This window comes from Typopeltis vanoorti, chromosome 8 (genome assembly GCF_054136105.1).
Source record: "Typopeltis vanoorti isolate ZY-2024b chromosome 8, IOZ_Tvanoo_1.0, whole genome shotgun sequence".
NCBI lineage: Eukaryota > Metazoa > Arthropoda > Arachnida > Uropygi > Thelyphonidae > Typopeltis > Typopeltis vanoorti.
In genome coordinates, this window is record NC_143556.1 from 9,256,105 (window position 1) to 9,282,499 (window position 26,395).

Consider the following 26,395-nt stretch of genomic DNA (forward strand, 5'->3'; position numbering starts at 1 on the left):
AATAAAAGAAAAACAACGCGTAAGTTGGAAAATATTTCACGCAGACGATCGGTAGTCCGGGAAACGAGCAATGACGACAACAGGTGGGCGGCAGTTTCCGGTGACAGGCGAAAATATATTTCATGTCGCTTTTTACTAACCACAACGCCGTTTCCCGCAACGAATTCTGCGAGGCCATTTTGCCTTCGTTTCAAAACTAAATTATTATTTAAAACAGCTTTATGATTACTTGTCGGCGTAAGAAAAAGATGAATGCTGTACTTATTTTGTGACTACTTTAGATAACACAGACATTTATACAGTGATATGCCTTACCATATGTACATAGTGATATTTGTTGTTTTTCGTGACTGAAATGTCGTTCAAAGTGATTGATTTGTATACGTGTTTGTAGCATAAGCTCTTTCTTATCAAGAGAAACTGCCTGTTTGTTGTTAAAATGCATATCGGTATCAAACAACGTTTTCCAGCGGTTATTTTGTACTATTGCATATACAATGGAGAGTGCTGTAAAATATCACTAGATGGCAGCACACTCACTACTCTTCAGAATTGTAAACTAGGAGCTCTGGGAAAACTGTTCAACAGCAGTGCGTTATAATTATTTCTCGAAAACACTGACAGTTGTAAACATAGATTTATTCGTTAGACTATTACAAAATTTTATTATTGTTGAAACTGTGGCAGTGTTAATAATTTATGAAAGCGTCAGACAAATACGAAACTAAATATGTCTATTTTCTGCAAAGTTAGTTGTGGTGCGGTTGAAATTTATATAAATTTGTATATGCCTGTAAATTTAAGAATTTACTGCGATTTCCGTTAGGAACAATGTAAATTAAACTCCTGTACATTTGTGTAATTTATATGAATAGTATTCAGTTGTGTAGGATTGTAAAAATATCCATTGTTTTTTTTTACGAAAATAAATTTATAAATTTTCGTTCTTTTGCTCAGGTGTAAATCGAATTGAGTTTGGTTCCATTTATTGGGTCTACACATTTAGGCACTTGCTGTCCTATCTCCTCGCAACACATAGCGATTAAGGATTGTCGGAAATTGCACTGTTTTGAGATTCATGAAATTTAGTTATCTGAATTTTCCCGATGCCTTCATTATTATTTTTTATTTTTTTCCCCGCAGAATATGAAATCGGTAATGTGATCTTTTCAGGCTGTGCCATATCACCTGAATGAACACATCGCATCACGAAGTAGATTCCCAGGAACGGCATGCAGTTCACTTTCAACACGATCCTGGAATGAGCTATTTTGTGATCGGGCTTATTGCAATAACATATTAAAGGCTCCCATGGAAGTCCTGTAAAATTAAATTAATTCAAAACAAATACATTTTATTTTTCAAAAATCGAAACAAATACATTTCACTCGCCAACCATAACCGAGAAGATTCGTGTAAAGTGTTCAAGCGATGTGATTCGATCTTGTCGCTGACCACTGTAGTGCCTTCATTGCGGAGTATGAGAATGAAATCCCGAAGACAAAGCGCTTGTGAAATAGTTCCTAAGCCACAGAACGGGAGCAGTAATGCTGATGGAACTTACAATTCGGAAATTTATTAATGAGTAAAATGGAATTGAGAAATTTTTTCTTCCTTCTGTGGTCTCCGTAAGAACGAGGGGTTAACTTGAAGACGGAAGGATCACTCGTAAAATGGATATTCTCCTACTTTATCCAATTCCACTACAAACGTGATTTTGAAACGCGCTAAAATATTCAGGGATTGCAACATATCGTAGTGCCAACTCACAGCGCAGATGAGTGAAGTACAGACATTTGAAAGTCTTTGCAGTTGCTGCAGTTCTTATCTGGGTCAGATGGACAATAAAAAAGAAATGTGGCCGAAGTCATTGGAAGAAGGACTATTTTGGGACAAATTTTAAGTAGAAATCCTGAAATGGCTCGCTTTGTTGGTATAAGAAGATTAGCTTCCTTCTCCTCGAACAGAGCCATCACTTCGGCTGTTGGATTCTACTAGGATGGAATTTTAAAACCCCTTGAAGGATAGTTAATTATGAAAGATCCGTGAATGATTGCATGCATTATTTCGGCGCGTGCAGAGTGCTTTCGTCAGGAATATCAGTCCCAAATTCTCCGAATGGAGCTAGCAGTTCGTAGCGGACAACCACCAGATTAACACGTGCAGAAATGCTGAACATGCAGTGGCGTGAAACGCAAAATAAAATTTTCTTCCACACAATCCTCCGTGGACGTACTTGGGGGAGAATGAATGTTTGCTGGATTCGAATCACTTTGTAAAGTGGGGATCAAAAATACGTGGATTATTAGTTATTATTTTTATTTGCGCAACCTTTTGAGTCAAGGAAAAGACCAAAACAGAAAAGCGATGGAAGATGCTTCGTAATCCATTTCCAAGATGCTCGCGCAGTCCAATAACAAAGGAAAAAGGAAAGGGTGCTGGAAAGAGGCCTCTCATTTGCCTGATGACACAATTTAACCCTGCACGAGACTCACCTGAACAGAAGAATAATACCTTGAAAAGTGACTTGTCCTTCCCGCAGCGTCTCCGCTTATTTTAAGATGATCTCGAATTCACGATTTTAACAGCCAATTCCTTGAATGTGGTGATGTTGACTGTTCTATTCTTTCTTCCGCTTATTCGACTTGTTCTCCTCCAACATCGCAATATTCGGGAGGGGTGGGGGACGAAAGCCCATCTCTGCACTGGCGAAATTGTGGTTCAGTTATTGAAGCCCCAACAATGGCCGATCCGTCCTGCGTACAAATACGCACAGAGTATTATTAATATTCGTTAAATATCGCGCGTGCGTTGTACGTGCAGTAGTGTCACATGATCGTGAATAAATGGTAGGTAGTACGCAAATGATAGCGAAACAGGCAAAAGGTAGAATTACGAATAACACTAGCATATGGAACGAAGGGGTATTGTACGGAGATCCATAGGCGAATTCCGCTCGATCGCTGTAGAATCGAGATAGGGAACAGTCGTTAGCGAGCACAAGCTAGTGGTGGCAGGTATTTCCCAGAGTGCCCAGTAGGTGGCAGAGACATTATGGTGCTAGCGTAGCTTATTGTCTCTGCTAGCCATAGTGATAACAACAAAGAACTGGAAAAAATACTAAATATCGAGATCTGGCAATCGAAGTTGGCCGACTGTGGCTTAAACACTCCAAAGTCATCCCAGTAGTTATCGGTGCACTTGGTGCAACTTCAAAGAAGCTGTCCAACTATTTACGGCAATTAAACATCAACGAAGTGACACCATACGACCATAAAAAAGCAGCATTACTTGGAACAATCCATATTTTACGACGCTACCTGGCGGACTATTCTTAGATTCTTGGGTAGAATCTGAATTGTTCTGAATCACCAGCCAAATTGTTATTTAAATGATATCTTGGTTTGACTGCGTATCAATTATGTGAATAAAATAATAATAATAATAATAATAATAATAATAATAATAACCGTACGATGGGGGGTTGAGCCTTCCTGGTGAGGGATCAAGTACATATATTTTTATGACCGTAGATCCGTGTGTGTTCACGAATCGTTTTGCCTGTTCTGAGGGACGAAAAACCGGAGTTTCCGGTTGAAAAAACTTTCTATCTGCGTATGAGACCCGCTACCTCACCTTTTAGTCGAAAGAGATCAGATGAAGGTTCCTCGCGTCGTGGACGTAAATCGAGTGCAGGTCTTTCTGACCAAAGGGCTTCGTTCATACCAGGGGTCGCAAACTGGCGGCCCAAGGGCCGGACCCCCGAAGGCTTCGTATCCGACCCCCGACCTTAATGATTTCTTTTCTAAAAATCAATGTTTCTAATATCCTGCGGGGATTAAAACAGAAAAAAGTCAAACTTCTAAATGTTTTAAGACAGCTTTAAACCAAAGCAAAACTTATTAATGCAGTTCTTTGTATACCATGTTTCTATTATCAAATGTTGGCAACACTGAATGGAAGTTACTTGTCACGCAGCCATTTTAAGCCACGTGATGCAATGTCAATAAGTTACAGGTTATCGTTGTAATACGATAGCGTGTTAATAAAAAAATTACCTCAATAACTTATATATTTTTTTTGCCCATAACAATGCCTGAATTTAAAGTTAAAAACAGAAAAATAAATCAAGAAGGCAGAACTTTCCAAGACAAATGGGAGAAGGCAAATTTCTTTGTGGAAGTAAAAAATATTCCAACATGTTTGATATGTAGACAAAGTGTCGCCGCGGTGAAAGAATATAACCTAAAACGCCATTATGAAACAAACCATAAGAACTGTGATAAACATACAGAAAAGATGCGAGATGACAAACTTAAAGATTTAAAAAATGAACTGAAGTTTCAACAGAGGATATTTTCGAATGTTATCCCAACAAACGGTGCTGCTGTTAAATGTGGTTACGTCATAAGTGAAAAAATTGCTCGGGCTTCGAAACCTTTTACTGATGGAGAATTTATTAAAAATTGTATTTTAAGTGCAGTCGAAGTCATGTGTCCGGAAAAAAAAAAGCAAGCATTTCAAAGTATAAGCCAATCAGGAAATACAGTTGCGGAGCGTGCTGAAGATATAGCAGAGAACGTCCAAGATATATTGCGTGAAAAAATAAATAAACGGTTTTGTAGCGTTTTCCATTGCAACTGACGAATGTATAGACATTATTAATACTTCCCAGTTAGCAATATTTATTCGTGGCGTTGTTGACGATATGAATGTGACCCAAGAACTATTGGATGTAGTGCCTATGTCAGGAACAACGACAGGAAATGACTTATATTTGTGTATTCAGAAAAGTCTTGAAAATACCCACGTGGACTGGTCAAATTAGAAAGTGTGACTACAGATGGCGCTCCTGCTATGGTTGGAGTTAACGTCGGACTTGTTAGAAAACTTCAAATGAAACAGGAAATGTTGGAAAGGACAAACTTAAATCGTTTCATTGCATAATACACCAGGAGTCACTTTGTGCTAAAAACTAAAGATGAAACACGTCATGAGTGTTCCATCTTTAGTGTAGTCATTAAAACAGGAAACTGGATACGCTCTCACGCCTTGAATCATCGACAATTCAATGCTTTATTGGATGAATTGGATTCACAATACAGCAGTTTGCTATATTATACGGAAGTTAGGTGGTTAAATTGACATGTTTACTTCATCCAAAGGAAAATTGATTCCTCAGCTCACCGGTGAAGATTGCTGCAAAGACTTCGCCTTTTAGTTGACATAACAAGCCACTTAAACACTTTGAATTCTGCTCTGCAAGGACGTGAATAGTTGATATGTCATATGTATGATTCAATTAAGTCATTTCTGGCAAAACTCTATCTTTGGCAAACCCAGTTGGCAAATTTTAACCAACTCGATAGATCAGATATCGGAGTTGATACATCATCCAGTTTGCATGAAACTACTATTGCAACTATTGAACAAGATAACAAGACGCATGATTTAAGTGAAAAACAGTTAGGAGAAGATTTAGTTGTAGTTGACCACGAAACTAACACATTGTTAGTCTCTGTAAATGTAGAAGATCCAGGTGAATGGGGAAATATTGATGAAAAATTACGAGTTGTTTTAATTGAAATGGGACCTGTTCGAAAGAAAAATATATTATATCCCAGAGATACATATGGTCGTAAATCTGGCGACACGTATTATAATAGAAAAATGGAAAACGGGGAGCTCGTGCCAAGAACATGGCTCATTTATTTCGAAACTTTAAATTCTGTTTTTTTTTTTTTTTTTTTTTGCTTTTGTTGCAAACTTTTCGCACCTACCGAATCAAGTAGTCTTGTAGAAGGTTATAACGATTGGAGAAATAAGTACAACTTTGCATAGATATCAGACTAGTTTAACTCACACGAAAAATTTCTTAAAACGGAAGGAACCTGATAAAAACTTAAAAAACAAAACTACTCTTGATTGCCAGACTCAAAGCATGTATGAAATGGAAAAGAAACATTGGACGAGTGTTTTTGAACGCTTGATTGAAATTATAAAATTCCATGGTAGCCAAAATTTAGCTTTTCGCGAATTATCTGGTAAATTATATGAAAGGAATAATGGCAATTTTTAAAAATTAGTCGAACTCTTTGCGAAGTTTGATCCCGTTATGGAAAATCACGTTGAAAGGGCCCTACAACGAAACAATAGAGTACACCATTTGAGTAAAGACAGTCAAAATGAAATATTGGAAACTTTAAGTAATTCAATCAAGGATGCAATTTTATTATCGATTCGAAAATCAAAATATTATTCCATAATTTTAGACTGCACACCTGATGCAAGTAAAACAGAACAAATGACCATTATTATTCGCTTTGTTTCCTGTGACAATGGAAGATCAGGGAAAACTTTTTAGGTTTTGCAGATGTATCAGATTCCACAGGACGTGGTTTATGTGCAACAATAGTGGAACAACTGGAAAAATGGAACATTCCCATTGAAGACATGCGAGGTCAAGGGTATGGCAATGGGGCAAATATGAAAGGGAAAACATATGGGCTCCAAAATTTGCTTTTGAACAAAAATCCTCAAGCTTTTTACGTGCCATGTGCTGCTCATACTCTAAATTTAATCATTAACGATGCAGCCAAAGTGAATGCAGATACAATTAGTTTCTTTGCAATTATTCAAGAAATATACAATTTCTTTTCATTCTCTTACAAACGTTGGGCAATCCTTTTAAAGTTCGTAAAAAAATTAACATTGAAACAGCCATCAGAAACGCGATGGGAAAGTAAAATTAATGCAATCCGCCCTCTGCGATATCAGTTAGGAGAAATTTACGATGCACTTTTTGAAATTTTAAATAATGAAAATTTTAATAAAGAAACTCAGCATGAAGCACGAACATTATGTGCTAAAATAAAGGACTACACATTTATTTGTTCTCTTATAACTTGGCATGATGTACTTATCAGAATAAACCCTGTGAGTAAAATGCTTCAAGACAAAAATATGAACATTACACTTGCTTTAGAATCTATCGAAAACTTAAAAATATTCTTACAAGAGTATCGGTCAGATACAAATTTTAAAGAAGTTCTAAAAACGGCAAAAGAACTGAGTGAAGAGGTGGATGGAGAACAAGAATTTAAAACTGGTACGGAAGTCCGACGACGAAAGAAGACACGTCAATTTGACTACGAGCATCATGACGAAACGCCACAATCGCCAGAAGATAAATTTAGAGTGAATGTGTTTTATACACTTCTAGACGTTGCAATGTGTTCGTTAATAGAACGTTTTGAACAACTAAAAACATATTATGATGATTTCAATTTTCTGTATAGATTACTACAAATTAATAACGAAGATTGACGAAAAAATTGTGACGATTTAGAAATTCTCTTGAAGGACGGCGACAATAAAGACGTAAATGCAATAGAACAATATGACGAGTTATGTGCTTTCCGGGATATTTTTCGGAAGGATAATTTAAATATTCAAAACCCTTTCGATATTCTTAATTTTATTCTGCCGAATAATTTATCTTTCCCTAACTTTTCAATTGCTTTAAGAATACTGTTAACCTTACCTGTTATTACCGTAGCGAGCGGTGAACGTTCCTTTTCCAAGTTGAAATTGATTAAAACCTACTTAAGAACAAGTATGTCAGAAAAAAGGCTTGTTAGTTTGGCGTTAATAGCTATTGAAAATGATATATGTGCGGAATTAGACGTTAAGACCATTATTTCTAATTTGGTGAATATGAAATCAAGAACCCTAAAATTTTAATTAAAAAAATTTCAAGTATATTTATGTAATTTAATTTATTCTAATATGGTCTAATTATTTCTGAATTATTTTCTTATTTTCTCATCTATCTTGAGTTTCTTTTATTTTCCTGAAAGATAGTTCCACTTATAAAAATTATTAAAAAATTTTACAAGTTACTAAGAATTTAGTAACTTGTAAAATGCAAGAATTTTTTAAACTTTAGTTCAAATAAATTTTAACTTTAATTAAAATTCATTTTAATTTTGTTAGCGATTCGGGTCGGTGAGAAGGCTATAATCCCTCTACTATCATTATATTCAACGATTAAAGTGAAGTGGCTTATCAAAATTTGCTTTAAATTTTGAGAATTTTTTGAATATTCGGGTTTTTAACGATTATCCTGCCTAGTCAACACCCACGGTTCGTTACATTTAGCGAACCAACGTGTGGCTGTTCTGTCAAAATTTATTTAAGAAATTTCAAATAATTTAAATTTTTATTATCGTAAAAGAACCACACACGCCCGGATCGTTACAGGGGCGCTTAGATAGAAATTGCATGCGGGCGACAAAGACCCTAGCGCCGGCACTGATTACGGGATACTAAGGCAATTGATGTGAATTCATTTGCCTCTGTATACAAGTAGTCGAGTGGTGAAGATACTTAACGCGCAAACTTTATTTCTTACACTTTGATAAAGGATTAAACCAAGAATATATAATTTCTTGGCATTTTAATTTATACTGAAGGAAGGTATGACCCCTAACCCAAAATTTATGGTTGGTCATTTAGGAAAAATTGCAATTATCCTCTTGAATCTGCAACAGATGGCTTGAACACAGTGTACACGCTCCTAATTAGCAAATCGTAATCCTACATAATATTAGGATTAGTTTATCCTATTTAATGACTGTTGTAATATTTGAAGCGAAAGTTAGATGGCTCTCAACTTGTGTAAATCTTTAAATGTGTGCTAATTAATGATTTGGGCAGCGTAACTAAAAAGAATTGTTACAAAACTGCAGAAACAGAATATTCAGTTGATGTAAAGTCTTAATGGTTTTGAAGTTTATAATGATAATGATAATTAACGATTTTTGAAGTTAGAAATAATCTTATTTATAAAGATAGCGTGCTAATCGGTAAATTTAAAAGTTAATTATTTGAAATCCAAAGACATTAAAAAGAGGCTTCAAGAGTTAAGCTTGTGCTAGATTTATTCGAATAATTTATCGCCAACACTTCAAAATCAGTTGATATGTTTCTTAATCCATCGATAAGAATTCTTTACTTTCATAAGTCTTGAACAGAACAAAGTGGGATTGTTTCTTGTTATTGTCAAAAGTTTAATGATTATTATTATTATTATTATTATTATTATTATTATTATTATTGGATAACAGGCAATTGGATATATATATATATATGTGGATATCAGACAACATATTAATAGACATACAAAGAAAAGATGGCCTATGGAAAGAACTTAAGAAGTCGCCAAACAATATCGCTTTACAAGCTGAATGCAAAAGAATCGCTTAATCGCGTTATAGTCTTCCTTGTGGGCATAAAGGATATCTGCAATTTATTTTTAACTGTTTCAAAAATCAATCAAAGAGGAACACCATTTCAATAAATAAGTAAATAAAAAGTCATTCCCGATAAAGTGCAAACAAAAAAAATTGTTACATAAATATTTTTCAATCAAATTGGCTGATCTGATGTACGCAATGAGTTGTCAGTCTGGACTTGACCGAAAGTGTGTGTTCAGTGCTTGCATCAGAATTGCAGATCAATTTGTCCATTTTATGTAAACAGTCTACGAACAGCGAGGGAATTTCCGAGTGCGTTTTGCATAATATTGCATTTATTTGTTCAACTTTTTCCCGTAATAGTGATATGTTGAGTACTTCGGCTGAACGTTCGGTGTATTTACTGTCGTGCTTACTTCTATGTCAAATCGTCGTCCTTCGTCTTTTTCACTGCTTGTAATATAAACAAATTTCATTGGATTTGTGTGTGTTTTGTCCCGGTAAACCTCAGCAGATTTGTGTATTTTTTTATTGTAATTATCATTATTATTTTGGTTAAAATAAAACGGCATTTTTTGAAAATTGTTTAAGTTAGCCAAGCGTTTGAAATGGAATGATCACGTGACTGGATGTAATCTTTGGTTCTATTATCGAATGCCGTTTCTCACTATGGAGAAATAAAGCAGATGCATTTGCTGACGCCAGTTCAGCGAATGCCTTTCATTTATTACTAATATTATCGTTCTTAAACAAGAAATGAATATTGATGAAATCAGTTCAACTTCTTTTCTTTTCTTTAATTTCTCACACTTTAAACTAATTTTAGAATTGAAGAATTTAGATTTATCGTAGGATAATGCAGATGAGGAAGTACTTAGGCATCTTGGGAATTGTAGCTGCGTGGATCCCTTTTCGTTTCTTGTTTAAAGCTAGGCACTGGTATTTCACTAATTATAAGTGCAGGAGTTAGCAAATTAAAATTGTTTATTTACAATTTACATAACGGTAAATATATGGCTTTGCTTACCATAATTTCTGTAGTATAATTGTGATCACAAGTACACAGTTACTAACGTCAATTATTGCCGTGCACGAGGTTGGCATTTTTGTCACAGCAAGTGACCACAGTTAGTCGATAAATTTAACGAATCAAGTAAAATGGAATGGAAATTAAAAACATCTTTCAAAATGAAGAGCAAAGCAATGTTCTTCAGTTTTCTTCCGGAGGTTATCAATAATTGTTACGCAAGTGAGCTATTTCAATGATGTGAGGTAACATTGGATTTAACTCTTGATTTATTAAAAATAAATCAAAAGAGGGGGTTCAGGTAACAAGTTGTCACTACTTTGTCAAATAAAGGGAAAAGATTTATAAAACCAATCTAGTTGAAAAAAATATTTATTAATCATAGCTGGCTTGTAATTTTCCTGGGTAACAAGAATAAATATTTCCGGGGCGTTTTTCCATCTGTTCTTTCAGTTAGGTGGAGCGAGTTGTGCGGACTTCTGTTTTAACGAAGAACGTGGAAAGGTCTTCATGGTGGTTGATAGCAGTAATTCTTCTTGTGTAATTCTTAAATAAGGCTTCACTTTGACATCGAGTGTTCATTTGTTCACTTCAAAATTTCAGTCATTTGTGAAACGTTGGCTATATTTCAGAAATCCAAACACTCGAGGAGATAACATACGCCAAGAGCGAAAACAATGCATTATTATATTGTAAAATTATCTTTCAATTAAAGATGTTTGTCTTCTTCCTAACTTTATTAAAATAAAAGTTTATATAAAACAGCGATTATTATTATTATTATTATTATTATTATTATTATTATTATTATTATTATTATTATTAGAACTACACAGAAATATTCCGCCAATCACAAAACGTGACCCTCCACTTGGACCACAATCAAAACAGACATTATGGTTCCCAACCATAAAAGAAGCAGAACTTCTCTCTGCAATGCATCAAATCAAACCAAACAAAGGCCCAGGAATTGATGGCATATGACCTAAAGATATAAAGCAACATGCAACTAGCTTAAGTCCTATCCTACTAAAATTAATAAATAAAACATTTAAAACACGAAAGATACAAAGTATGCTAAAGACAGCCATAATCACACCCATATACAAACATGGTAAAAGAAATTTAATCAGCAATTACAGACCATAGCAACATTACCAATTATCAATCAAATTATGGAGCGGATCATACTGAAGAAACTCACAGCATACACTGAGATCTTTCATATTATCCCCAAAACACAATATGGTTTTCAGAAAAATAAGGGAACAACATCTCTCTTGGAAGACTTTACAGACGTAATTAATACCGCCTTAGACAAAAACAAAATTGCCATGGTAGTCTTTATTGATCTAACCGAAGCATTCGATACACTTACACATCAAACCTTGTTAGAAAAGCTGAGGCATGTTGGAATAGACGGGCCTCTGCAGGTGGTTTACAAACTACCTCCAAAATAGAAAGCATATCACACGTATCGGGTCAAACCAAAGCAGAGAGCTACCAGTAACCTGTGGAGTACCACAGGGAGCTGTACTCTCCCCAACTCTATTCAACATTTACACGCACGATATTAATCAGCTACCACTCAAAGGTAAGATATTCCAATACGCAGACGATACAGCAATAATATCGATCCATAATAACGCAAGCAAAGCCCAAACAAATATGCAGCATGACATAAATCTGATCATAGACTGGCTCACGAAAAACTCCATACACCTAAACTCAGAAAAGACAAAATTAATGATATTCAGAAATCCACTGACTCGACCAGTTGATAACAAATATATAACCATCCAACATCCACTTTCCAATACAAAAAACACACAGAACAGCAAAACCACTACAATCACTCAGGTTGAAACAATACGATAGCTTGGAATTTACTTCGATCCAGATATGAACTGGAATAGCCACATAAACCATCTACACAACAAACTCCGAACAATAAGTGGCAAACTCTACATAGTTCCCATTTGCCTAAAAACACTAATATACAAAGCACTGTGCCAAAATATACTAAGATACGCTATAACAACGTATGCTTTCTGCGCACCCTAGAAATTAAATAGATTAATGTCGCTACAGTACAAAATGACAAAACTGATCTTTTGGGAACAAAGGGACAATAACGACTTTATATGCACTGCAACGTCAGAACACAAAATACTGACAGCAAAACATTTATGTCACTATGCAGCCTTGCTAAAACATTATTTCGATGCCAACTACAGGACAGTCAGAAATACATACCGTATAACAAGACCTCAGACAACTAATTATACCACATATAAATACAATAATCACTACGGAAAGGCCACGCGAAACTTCTACATCCCTGACATGATAAACAAATTACCTTTTGAATACAGAAACCTTACAAACTACAATAGCCTGAAAAGAGCTCTAAGGACATACTATGAACATGAAACACCCACCCAAAATACCATACAAACGTAATGAAACACAATATATGTATGTAATGTATGTATTATAGGTAAACCAATGTATGTAATGTATGATATGTAAACATGTGTATGTAATGTATATAATAACTGTAACAAATGTATGCAATGTAATAAAAAAAAATTATTTTAAAAGTAAATCATGAGTTTACACCGTATGTTTGTGAGAATAAGAAAACATAATATTTAGATCGCATATGTGTAAATACTGTTGTATAATCACCCCTTTTCAAACTTGAATAAAAAAAGTAAACCACAACATCTAATATCATGCAATTTATGTAACTCTGAACAATTTTATTGTTCAGAGTTACATAAGTTGTATAATATTACAATTATTATAATGTAATATTATTATTATGATTGTTATATAAAAAAAACTGTTATCATCATTACTATTTAAATCTCATTATATATAGCACAAAGTGCTGAACCTTGTAAAATAATATACTGAATAGATGATCATTGTACATATGTAAATATTTGAAAGAACAATAAAAAAATGATTCTGTATATTCTAAGTTCAAAAATTCTGTATAATCTTCATTGTTAATATTAGAAGAACATGTGTTGTAAATACATAAAATAAAGGCAAAAAAGTATTATTAAAATTTTTAATTGAAATCCAATGTAGGAATTGCAGCACTTAGTGCTAAACTCTGTAAAACTATAAGTTGCAATGTCACACAAGATGTTTAATGTATGTGTAAATATTTTAACAGATCAATACAAATATTATCATATAAAAAAAAATTATTATTATTATTATAAGCATGACTTTACCTTTCGGTACATTTTTGCGGACTTCACAAAGCGCCGGGTTCTAAGATGTGCAGCAAGTTTTAGGAAGGGAACTAGATTGAGCTTTGCTAGAATTTTGCAGAAGTCGCAACAAGTACTTGTTCATCTCAGGTGGGGATGAACACCATTTCATGCTTTCCTCCATTACGCAACCTTAGAAATTCGGCTGTTTCCTGTTAGAAATTTATCGCAGATAGTGAGGACGAGACGTCACTTCCTTCTGAATATTAAGAACTTGTTTTGAATTTTACGGACACGCCAGAGTTGCCAAATAGAGAATTTGGGAGTCTCGTGCATAACAATATGCACAGTAATATAGTTTATTATAGATCCTTAACTCTGCTACGATTTTTTAATCCTAAAAAGAAGTGAGTTCTCCCCTTGAAGTCCACATGTAATTGCCATAAACGGATGTTGGAAAATCATACTTTTTCCTTTTACGTTATTATTACTAACTGCGCAAATATTACTATGCGAATTAATTATGAGACTGGCCAATAGATGGCACCACTTTTGGCGCCATCTATCGGCCAAACGGCGTGAAGGTTTGGGATATTGCGTTTGCAAAATCTGAAGAAAACGTGGATTATTCAGAGTACTCGGCCCTTTTCTATCCCAAATTCATTTCCATCTGAAGTCAAATAGTAGGAAGATTATAACTGGCCCAAAAGTGTGCAAAACGGAAAAGTAAACATATCTTATTGAAAGTAAGGGTATCTCATTGAAAAAGAACCATTTATGTCTCTCAGTGATTGAGCTGAAGGTTAATGAGAACCGAGCTCGTAAAAGAAAAAGTTTCGGATAAAAGGACTCACTAATTGGGAGGATAAAAGTGACACAATGGAGAGAGGTAAGAATAATTTCATTCTCATTTACTCAGTGGAACCAGGTAGATAAGAAAAAAAGACAACAGCAGATACCTTCAGATGAAATGGCGATATCTGAGAAAAATGTAATGAAAAACCTTCCCCTCTCGTCTTGTCCTTAACTGGTTTGCTTGAAGGAATCGTTTCTGCTACAAATTAACAACCAGAATCGCGAAGACAGTCGTTTTTGAAAATAATAATAATAATAATAATAATAATAATAATAATAATAATAATAATAATAATAATAATAATAATAATAATACTGAAATCTCTGTAAAGAAAAACGCAATCCAATTCTTCTGAAACGTAAACATACAAGAGTGCAATTCATCTGCAACGGTAAGGCTCTCTCTCTCTCTCTCTCTCTCTCTCTCTCTGATTCCTTTCAAATATGATATAACATAATCAGTGGAGAACTTGAATTTCAAGAAAAATGTTCATCGAAGTTTAAACACCTGCAGAGTCCTCTCTTTCCCTTAAGGGCCAAATCTCCTCCTTCCGAACATATCAAGATCAAACATGGACATTACGAAATGAAGGAGTGCCGATGGTCGTCTTGCTGGTCATTCATCAGGGAAAGCAGAAAGAAATGGGTGTCCGAGTACACGTTACGGAAAGTGATGCGATGGCAGATGGAAATCCCTCCATTAAGTATTTGCCTTCTTCACAAGATTTTCCCAAACGAAATCCTGCATTTCGCATTAAAAAGATTGCGTCTCGATTATTATTCTTCGAAACAATTCCACAGCAGTTAATTGAGCTCAGGAATGCTATTCGTAGAAAACGGATGGGTTCACGTCCAACGTGAAAGTGGTCAGGAGCATTGATGTGGATGAAGCGCTCATTTGGGAGAGGAATACGAATACGTTCGCGATTGAAGCAACACCAGGAACGGATGTTCATCATCTTCTCTCCGACCAAGACGACATATCGAAGTTTACTACAGAAATGTCCAACCCAGTCTTTCCTTCTTCTCTTAGAGTCGGAATCCCTGTCATCATTAGAACCATGACCCGAGTAATTGCCTTCGATCTTCTACAGAACAACTTGATCTCTTCGCTTTCATTCAGTTTGATCAAAGCAAGCTTTTTTTTTTATCGATTTTCGTAACTTTCTCTTTACGAAAGTGTTTAGGAAATTACCAAACTGAATTTTAAAAGATAATAACAATAAATTCATAAACTTGAAGAGAAGGATCTTCCCGCCAGAGACAGAGAATCCCCTCAAGAGCAAAGGATTAAGAAATAATCCCGCTCCCACATCGAACAGAGCAAAACGAAACTCTTCTTCCCTCAATCCAACGACTTCGTTAAGGATAACCAAACATCATCAAGCGTGTGCGACGGGATTAGCGGCAGAACATATTCTGTCGCCGTTCTCCACATATGTCTGTGCTTATTTTGAATGGATGTGTAATGAGATGCTGATAGAAGAAAAAAGAAAAAAAAAATTGCCGTGACCAGGATTTGAACCTGGGTTATTGCGGCCACAACGCAATGTCCTAACCACTAGACGATCACGGCTGTTGAGAATAAGTCTACTATAATTTCTTACATTCGCACTCCGACTGCAATTAATACTGAATCCAGTTTAGCACTAGTGAGGTCAGTTTTTATTTCGGGTTAATTTCGTCAGTGTAGCGAGGCATGCAACTCGTTATTTGAAAAAAAATATGATATGACGAACCAGTTCATACTATAAACCTCTAGCACCATCTACCGACACAATTTAGCACTATTATTATCAGCTTTAATATACAGTAAAAGTGTCCATGATATTCTGAGGTGTGTGGATTATGTTTTCCATATAAAAAAGATTACTTTTCTATAACAGTTCAATGAACTTAAGTATAAAGAGCTAATAAGCTTCATTTCAGCAATGAAAACGTTACTTAAATTAAGGGGATATTAAATCCCACATAGTTTTAAAACCGAATAAGAAACTCAAAGATTGGAATCAGAGAGTTTCTTGCCGAATATAGTAAACTATAAAGTATCGGCGGACACTAGCGTTAGCCAATGCAAGTGATCCTAGTACGTAGTACAATACTGGGCAACTCGTTGCAAAGGTGGAGGAAGAAGTTCAGATCGCTATTCTTAGGTATTTTCCATAATGTAAAAACACATTTCCTAGGAAATGTATGCTGTTATTACATTATGGAGGGAGGTCACTGCCCAGACCGGTTTCAGCCTTTTTTTAGGCTTCATCAGTGAGCAGCTAGACCTAATACCAAAGTGTATAGCGAAAAGAACTTATGTACTTTGCGAACGAGTTTTCCAAATAGGTGCAACCATTGTTACTTAAGTATAAAGAGCTAATAAGCTTCATTAGTTCAATGAACAACTTCAATACGAATGGAACAAAGAGCAACATCCAGTATAAAGTACAAGTGCCCCCCTCCCATTTCAAATGGGCCCATTGCTTGATCTAAAATGTCCTGAACTCGGATGTAAATCTCATTTACTGTTGTGAACTTTAAAGTCGAGAATTTCGAATATTGACGTGCCGAGTGCTCTCTCTCTCTCTCTCTCTCTCTCTCTCTCTCTCTCTCAAGCACACACTTATTATTATTGTGAATTATTTCCATTTCTTTCGGAAGAATTCTTTCCACTTTTCTCCACATCAGGAGTCTGATTTGGCCTCACAATCAACCCTCATATTCAAGAGTCCGCTCACTCATCGCAATTGCGCACTTGAATAAAATTTAGAAACCAAAAGGAAAAATATTTCTGAAATGATTGGTCTCTCCAAAAATGTGACACAAGAGGCGTTTTGGTTGTTGGGTTGGTCGTGTATCGGAACAACTCCACCACCGCGAAAAAACATCGAAACACAAATCAAACACATTTCGAAGAATTCAAAGTTCACGTTAGGAAGAACGCAGATCTCTGAAAACATTGGCCGAAAATTTATTGTTAGATCCATTCTTCAAATGCGAAAGGCAGAAGTACATTCATTGCTCTGGACGATGCTTTTTAACTCTGTAGAATGTGGTTCCTACGAGCAAGACAACGATGTGATCTTTGTTTAGCATTAATAGTTGCGATTGTTGGTTTGTAAGTGAAAATTCATTCTCCAAATTCACTGAGGCAAGAAAGTCTGGACGTTATGGAGAAATCCAAAACGTCTTATTTTCCCGAGGGTACAGATTTAAAAAGGTTATTCTATGATCGAACCAGTGCGTGTGTGTGTGAGTGAGTGAGTGAGTGTGTGTGTGTTGGACCTCCTTTATCGGAGATAATCACTTGCAGCTGTTTTGGCATTGACTTCAATAGACGACGGAAGATGTACTCAGATATTTTGAACCAACTAAAGAGAGCAACATCCCGGAGATGAGATGAGCGATCAAACGAGGCGCTGGTGCAGACAGGCGAATACCGCATTTCACATAATACCACAAATGGTCAATGGGATCCAAATCAAGAGGATTAGATGGACAGGGGAGCATCGGAATGCTCTCCAAACCGTGCTTGCACAATGAGAGCCTTGTGACACGAACTTTTCTCGCTGGAAAAGTGTAGATCCATGGCGCCACACTGTCACCACGTACGGAAATACGTGGTCCGAAAGGGTCGGACCACGTATTGCCATACGTGGTAATACGTGTTCATCGGGGATAAGAGGACCCTGTGATGTCCACGAGACTAATCCCCATACCATTCTACCTCAAGAACGGCCTGTTTCCGGCCAACCGTCCAGTCTGGTTGGCCAGAAAACTGACTGGGTGGTCATGTGACTTATTTTGGCTGATGGGTGTACATCTCTCAAATCAAGTGCTATGATGTGAGAGATATCGCACTACAGATACTGCTTCCACAGCATTGCACCATGTCACTTGAAGCGTAACATAGTGCAATGCTGTAGTCAAATAAACTTGAGTGTGGCCACAATGTAGGAAAGATACTGTATTATGCAGACGTACTGCATGCCACAAGTCATTCATCTTAGCTATACACGACCACCGCAAAGGTCCTTTGAGAAACCAGAAGAAAGAGTTCGATGCCGTACCAGGAGAACAGCGTCAGGGTCACACTTTCTTGGCATAAGGCTTTCCTCAGCCATGCATCACGCCCAAACGAGTCCACCCAATTAAAAGAGAGATGTAGCTCTATTCGTTGCTAATGTATCACTGGAGATTCCAGGTTGTGCATCTCTCTCTCTCTCTCTCTCTCTCTCTCTCTCTCTCTCTCTCTCTCTCTCTCTCTCTCTCTCTCTGCGTTATGCCCTACTAGTAGTAGAAGGGTGAACCCTTCCCCTCATCCGTAGACTTTTTGAACTCCTGGTTAATCACTTAGGACCACAGGGACTGCTGTACTCCATTCCAAGAATCATTTGGTCTATCCCTAGTGCTTCAGCTTTCTTGTGTGTGTGTTTTCCAGATGGCTGATAATGCGATGTGGTTGAGAACGTTCCCTACTGTTGATGCGATGCTTCCCTTGATGCAGTGATCCCTTCACCTTCAAGTGCAATTTCCAGTCAGGTCCGTGCGTTGAACATTTCGTTTCGAGTTGTATCGAGAAGGATGGAAAGAAGAGTTTTATATCTGATATTATTTCGATAAATTTGCTTAATTCACACACTAAAATTTGCTCGGTTTAAGCTAAAATTGGAACAACTGAATACGTCAGCGAATATTGAAACTGGAAAATTTCATCTGCATCTGTCTAGTCAGAAGATGGTGCTGTTGGGTAAACGGAGGCAAAGCAACCTAAAAGATTTTTGATACTTTTGCATCGAGAAATTGCTTTGAGACAAGATGGTTTTCCTTTTGCATCGTTGCATAGTGAAAATGTTATGAAAAAAAAATTAGACATGTGACAAAAGCATCGAACAATAAATTTGTTTCCATAATCATATTTGTCTGTTTTTTCACAGAATCCCACGAAAGAAAACAAAAACCTCGGTTACAAATAAAAATAAAGAGAAGTGTATTAGGACAGGTCATTGTATCAAATAGCTGTTTGCTTCTTTAAGTTTTCCAAAAGTGAGGCGCCAACTTAAGAAGGTTAGTGCACGAAGCCGATTTGAATCGGATTGCTTTAGGATTAAGCCCTTTTCTTTACACACAATCCAAGTGGAATTGTAGTGAATGTTATGTGCACGCATTACGGATATATTGAGAAATATAATAAAAAATGCATGGAATTAATATAACAACACCACAAGCAGTTATTCTCTAGAATTCTATATCTGGAAGAAGTTCGACATACAACTTCTCAAGAAGTTGTATGTCGCTAACCCAACTAATTGCTTTAAACTAATTCCTTGTTGTTTATTGATTTTTATTATTGAAGATTTCCCTTCTTCAACCAAGGCTCAGTATACCTTCTGACGTGCTAAATGATACTTGGAGAAAGGGTGTCGTGAGTTAACCCCAGTATTTATGTATTTTTCGGAAACGTTTTATAATAATGGAAAAGTGGCTTAGAACTAGAAATTTGAAAACACCAGCAAATGAAACAAGTGATGCGAACCCTAATTGTGAAACGCGTTTTGTAACGGCGAGTAAATCTGATCCTATTAAAGTAGAAGAAACAAGCAGTTCAAGGAAAAAAATACAGTAAGAAATATAACAGTTCATATTCAGTTCGTATTTGTAATTTGGGTTTACTTGGTGTGGAGATGAAAGTGAACAGAAACCTCAGTGTGTTTTGTGTTATGAAGTGTTGTCGAACGAGTGCATGAAACCTGCGAAACTCCGACATTTAGAAACTAAACATTGTGATGTGAAAAATAAGCAAATTGAAAAGCAAAAGTCAATTCCAGCGATGCTTAGCGACATTAAATCACGGGAAAGATGTAGTTTCGGCCATGGGTTCGATTAATAGCAAGGCATTGGAAGCATCTATCTCTTAAGTTTGAGCATAGCGAAAACAGGGAAACCTCATTCTATCGGGGAAAATTTACAACTTCCAGCTACAAAAGATGTGGTAAAAACTATGTTTGGCAACAAGTTACTAAAAGATGTTGATTTGACTCCTCTTTCAATGACACGAATTAATGATATGGCAGGTGGCGTAGAATCTCAGTTAATCGAAAGAGTCAAGAAGAGCCCTTATTATGCGTTACACTGATGTTACGGATGATGCGTATTACGTAGCATATTAACTGTAACTGATGTTACAGTTAATATGCTACGTAAGATATGCGCATGATAACAACATTCATGACGATATTCTATTTTGAAGACCTTTGTCATCCCGAACAACTGGAGAAGAAATATTTCACACTCTCAATAATTACATAATACACAAAGGGATCCAGTGGGGAAAATGTATGGGCTTCTGTTCAGATGGAGCTCGCGCCCTTACAAGCAAGCATAGTGGGGTTGTTTCTAAGGTCGCGGTAGCTCCTGATATGAATCGGGTATATTGTTTCGTACATAGGGAAAGGTTAGCCACCAAAGAAATGCCACCAGAATTCAAAACTATCTATCTAACGCTGTAAAGCTAGTTAATTTTATTAAGGCCCGACCGCCAAATAACAGGTTATTTTCAGTATGTGACCTCCTCAAAACTCTGAAACAGAATTTTGAAACATATTTTCCGAGTAACTTTTATAAGAAATTTCTGTGGGTTCGAGATTCATTTCTGGCTTGCAGTCACGAGAACGACCTTTCGTTATCGAAGAGAGAACAGTTCATTGAGCTTTCAAGTGAGAGTGGGCTTAAAATGGAATTCTGTGATTTTGTTTTCGCTCGATTCTGATCTCGTCTTCAGCGAATGTCCCGAATTATCTGAAGAAGCATTGAAAATCGTCCTGCAGTTTTCTACAACCTGTCTTTGTGAGAAAGGATTTTCATCGCTCCTTCAAATAAAAACCAAATACAGAAATCGTCTTAGTGTGTGTGTGTGTGTGTGTGTGTGTGTGCCGATCTTCGACTCAAATTGATTAATATTGAGCCAGATATCCAGGAACTCTGCAATGGCCGAGAAGCTGAACCATCTCATTAAAAGTAAGTAGTAATATAATTATGTCATATTATTTATTTGCACTACAGTTTCCGATTATTCTCGTTACTAGTTTTGGACTTACTCCATTTCCAAAATCGGGGATGAAACGAAAGTTACGCCAAGTGACGTCACGGCCTCATCAGCTCTGCTGGTGAGGAGGATAGCTGTCCGCTTCCCGTTCAGCAAAGTTCCGTATCTCGTATGGTTAATTGCGGGAATATGCGGCCAAGCACACCGAATCCGTCATGCAGACAACAACAACATCCGTACGGTCATGGATTGTACAGAAACACACATCACAAGATAACGAATACAAGCAGCACACAGGGCGGATATAAATAAAACCACCACACGATTAATGAATCTGCCAGATTTACGATGACCACAGTTGTGCCTCTGGATAAAACAGGACGGATATAATTAAAACCACGATCATAACACGATTAGTACAAATCATATGCGTACGGTATATACGGCATACCGTCGCTGGTGGGAAAATGCGCCCCATCACGTGGATGGCACTTTGCGACTGACATCGTGGGTTGGACTGTTTATTTATAGATATCGGGAAGGACATCGCATAAAAGGATGTCTCATTTTTTTTTCTTCTGGTCATGGAAATCTCGTTAGGGTAATAAGGCGATTCGTATCTGCCGGAAGTGTGTGTGTGTGGGGGGGGACATGAATGGCTTTGGAATGTTCTGAGTGAAATTTTTGGGTATATGCAGGAGATGGTTTGGACAGGACAAGGGATGTCATCCATGATGAAACCTATGGATATCAAGTTCGTATTCAGTATTATGATGAATGGAGTAAGAGAAGAACAACATTTTTCCCTCTTCTCACAACGCACTTAGCGAATGGAACAGTTTGGCATGTCGCAGGTCGAATCAGAGAGCGCGTGAAGATAAACGTTGTTGTGGGGTTGGATTGGGCAGATCAATGGGGACAACATATAAAATATAAAAGTTGCTGTGGGTAGATGAATGGAGATTAAAGATAAACGTCGTTGTGGGCAGATGAATGAAGGTCTCATCGGGGCGGCGCTGACATTCCCCATTCATTTGCCCATGGTACCAACGGGGCTGAAAACGTTGTTTTGGGGCGAGCTTAATGAGTGTGGGCAGATGAATGGGTAACATAAAAAATATAAAAAAGTAGCTGTAGGCAGATGAATAGGGATATCAGTGGGACGGCGCTGACGTACCGATTCATTTGCCCACAGCAAATCGGAAACTAATGCCTTTTATTTGTTTAATAAAAATTAAAACTCTGTTCAGTGATGATACACTTTTAAGCGTTTACTTCCAACTTAATTATGTTTCCAAATGTATTCAAAACATGCTTTTAGATTTATTAGGTTATAAAAGGCACAGTTTTTCCAAAATGGTTGGTAATAATCCCCACATACATTTAAAAAAAAAAATTACCTAACTTAGTGGTCCGTACAATTGTTTTACACATTTTACTGGTCCTTGGGCTTAGGATGGTTTGAGAAACGCTGACCATAAATGGCATTAAACGAAATGTAGTCATATCCAAAATTGTAACTGTAGCTTAGTCCAAAAAAAAAAAAAAATCTCTTTGGGCCTCCATATCGAGAGCAGTCTGAAGTAAATTGTTAAATGCGGCATTCTTAAGATGCTCTGGTGGTTAAATTCCTAATTGCAAGATGGTATCACCTGTCGTAGTGGAGATTATTACGACAATCTGCTTCCTTTGCTACGAATACGAAATAGAACAGAGCTGCAGTCATTACTGACTTCGTGCATTTAAACAAAGATCTGTTTGCCATTCATAATATTTTGAAATGACAGAAAACAGAAGGAACGTTCTACGTTGTTTGGTGTAAAATGTAGACTGTGGTTTACGCTGTGGCCAGAACTGCTAGTAGTACCCAAGGCAAACAAAAAACTTTTTCATAAATCCCTTGAATAGCTGGCAGCAAACAGCCACAATAAACTCCCAAACGAAATCAAATCAATATCCTCAAAATATGCTTTCAGAAAACGACTGAAAGATTTCTTTACGGGACTAAATAATGCTGACCTTTATTTAATTTAAACGTCTATAATAAGAGATCGGAATTTACCAACACAGTTAATATTGCATTAACACTTATATACACATGACAAATCACCAGCATCCGATGCCTACATTCCCTCCATAAACAGTACCAAACAACATAAAGAGCTAAGCTAATCCCACTCTATTCATAAAAGCTAACCGTAGCTTCGAAGTAGGTGGGATTAGTCTGTTCAATCAACTCATCCTCATAATCATGCACTGTAGATTATTGCAATGGATATGTCAAACGGTGTATAATAATAAATGATGATACTGATATGGAAAAAAAAATATGTATTTATATTCAAAATTTTTTTTAAAAATTAAAGTACTGTAAACTGTGTACAGAATTTCGTACGGTGCAGAAAACGAAACATGATTTAATTGTCTATATATATGTAAATAATCTATTATAATAATAGAAAAAAAAATATTATTTAAAAAATATATTATATAGAGAAATTATATGTATTGTTCTCCATATATACTGTAAGAATGAAACAAAATCTGCAATAATGATCATTGTTAATATTATAATAATATATATATTGTAAACAATTATTATTATTATTATATTGAAAAATATGTACGTTTACGTATCTGTATGCACAATCCTGTTCATCTAAATTATTACAAATATTTCTGATTTTTTGTAATAATTTTGTAATAATAATAATTAAAGTTTGATTAAAAAATTATTAATAATATATTATAGTATTATTATTCTACTATTAATATATATATATATATATATATATATATATATATATATATATATATTAATATTAATTATTAATTATTAATTAATTATTTAATTAAATAATTAATAATTAGTAATTATTTAATTAAATAATTAATAATTAGTAATTATTTAATTAAATAATTAATAATTAATAATTAATAAGCATTAATTAATTTAATTAAATAATTAAATAATTATTAATTATTAATTATTAATTATTAATTATTAATATTATTATTATTAAGAGAGACTTCCAGGGACTCAGAGAATAATTGAGGGAGGCCACATACTACACGCACCAGCTATCATGCTTTTTCTTGAATTCATTCAAGCTGGTTGCACTCACAACATGCAAAGGCAATCATTCCAATCACGCACCACCCTATGAGGGAAAAATCTAGCCCTCACACCCTTCTTGGCGGTCCTCTCGTCCTTTCCCCACCCTCCATTAACTGAAAAATTTCATCAATTGAAATCTTATATGACTCTTTCAGAACTTTGTAAGTCTCAATCATATCACCCCTCTTCCTCCTGTTTGCTAGTGTCTGCAGTCTAAAAATTCTCAATCCGTCTTCACTACAAATTGTCAATCCGTCTTCATAATCAGTATTCCACAATCCTGATGTCATTTTTAACACTCGCCGTTGTACTCTCTCCAATATATCAGAATCACAACGGAAACCAGACCTGCACAAAATAGTCCAAGTGAGGTGTTATCAAGACTTGTAAAGAGGCAAAATGACATCTTTATATTTGCATGTGATTCGTTTCAGCATTGCAATTATCTTTTGAGTTGTATTTGCAATGTTTGCCACATGGCTCTTGGACTTCAATATTCTGTCTGATAACACTCCAAGATCAGACAGAATAGTTATCGGACAAGTTCCTCATCAATTTCTTCAAGCATAATCCCACCAATATAATACGACATGGGATATCTAATCATGCCGAAGTGAATGACTTTACAGTTACTGGCACTGACATTTTCCCATGCCCACAATTCCACCCTATTCAAATCATTCTGCAAAGACTGCATAACAGCAGCATTCCCGATTACCTACCTATCTTTGCATCATCAGCAAATAGTATGTCACTTGTTAAATCCTTCCCAATATCATTAATGTACAGATTGAATAACAGTGGACCAAGCACTGATCCTTGTGGTACACCACTGGTTACCTGAAACCTTGCAGACTCACATCCCCACGTATACCACTTTTTGATATCTGTCAGTCATCCTTCCTCTTATCCACGCTAATATTCTATAATCCAAACCCCTATTCTCCAATTTATGAACAGTTTCCCATGCTGTATTCTGTCTGTCAAAAGCCTTAGCAAAATCCAAAAGTGTCATGCTGTATCCATTCCTCCTTATCTACTTCAATGGTAGCATTGTTATAGAATGGGGGCAAGTTGCTAAAATCCATGTTGCTCATTGTAAAGTAGATATTCGGTGTCAACCCATTTCTGAAGGCGAGACCCAACCAATTTTTCCAAAATCTTTACCACCACTCGTGAGATACTAATTGGTAGCAGTTGGATACATCCGTTTTCGCACCACCTTGTGCAATGGAATTACCATACACTCTTTTCATTCCTGCGGAATCTTCCCTGTTCTGAGACCCACATTAAACAGCCGGGTCAAGGGAATAGCCATTTCAGTTGAATACTCTTTTAACACCCCTGCTGATATCCCATCAGTCCGTATTGACGAATTCTTATTCAATTTGTGCAACAGCTCTAATACTTCGTCTTCATACACCTGAGTTTCTTCACCTAGTAAAGGGATTGCAGTGAGCGCAATGTTGCGCTCACTCTGTTGATAGATTTTAACAAAATGGTCACTCATTAATTGAACAAGCTTTTCTGCATTTGTCACCCTCACGCCTTCTGCATTCAGCAAAGTTATTCTTTCATATTAATTCTTTCTTTTACTTGCAGCATATCGATAGATTTCTTTGGGGTTATCTTCAGCTTGCAAAGCCAGTTTTTTTTCGTACTCAGACTTTGCTTTCCGTACAACAGCTGTGACTATTCTAGCCTGCTGCTCATAATTTTCTTAATGGACATCGTGCTTATGCAAACAGTATTCCTTCTACATCATCCTTTTCTTATGAATCTCTTGCTTATTAAAGTTACACATCCATTTGACTCCTACTCTATTTATTCTTCGAACTCTCGAGACGCATTCTGATATCGCATGACTTAAGT

General features: G+C 36.1%; 1 protein-coding gene and 1 non-coding gene across 2 annotated transcripts in view; one reads left to right on the forward strand and one right to left on the reverse strand.

Moving 5' to 3' along the window:
* Positions 1–26,395, forward strand: part of LOC150103716 (cubilin-like) — a 280,379-nt gene that overhangs the window by 132,334 nt on the left and 121,650 nt on the right. The gene's annotated exons all lie outside the window — the stretch shown is intronic.
* On the reverse strand, positions 15,874–15,945 carry TRNAH-GUG (transfer RNA histidin (anticodon GUG)). Its single transcript has one exon. It is a non-coding gene; the product is annotated as a tRNA-His (tRNA).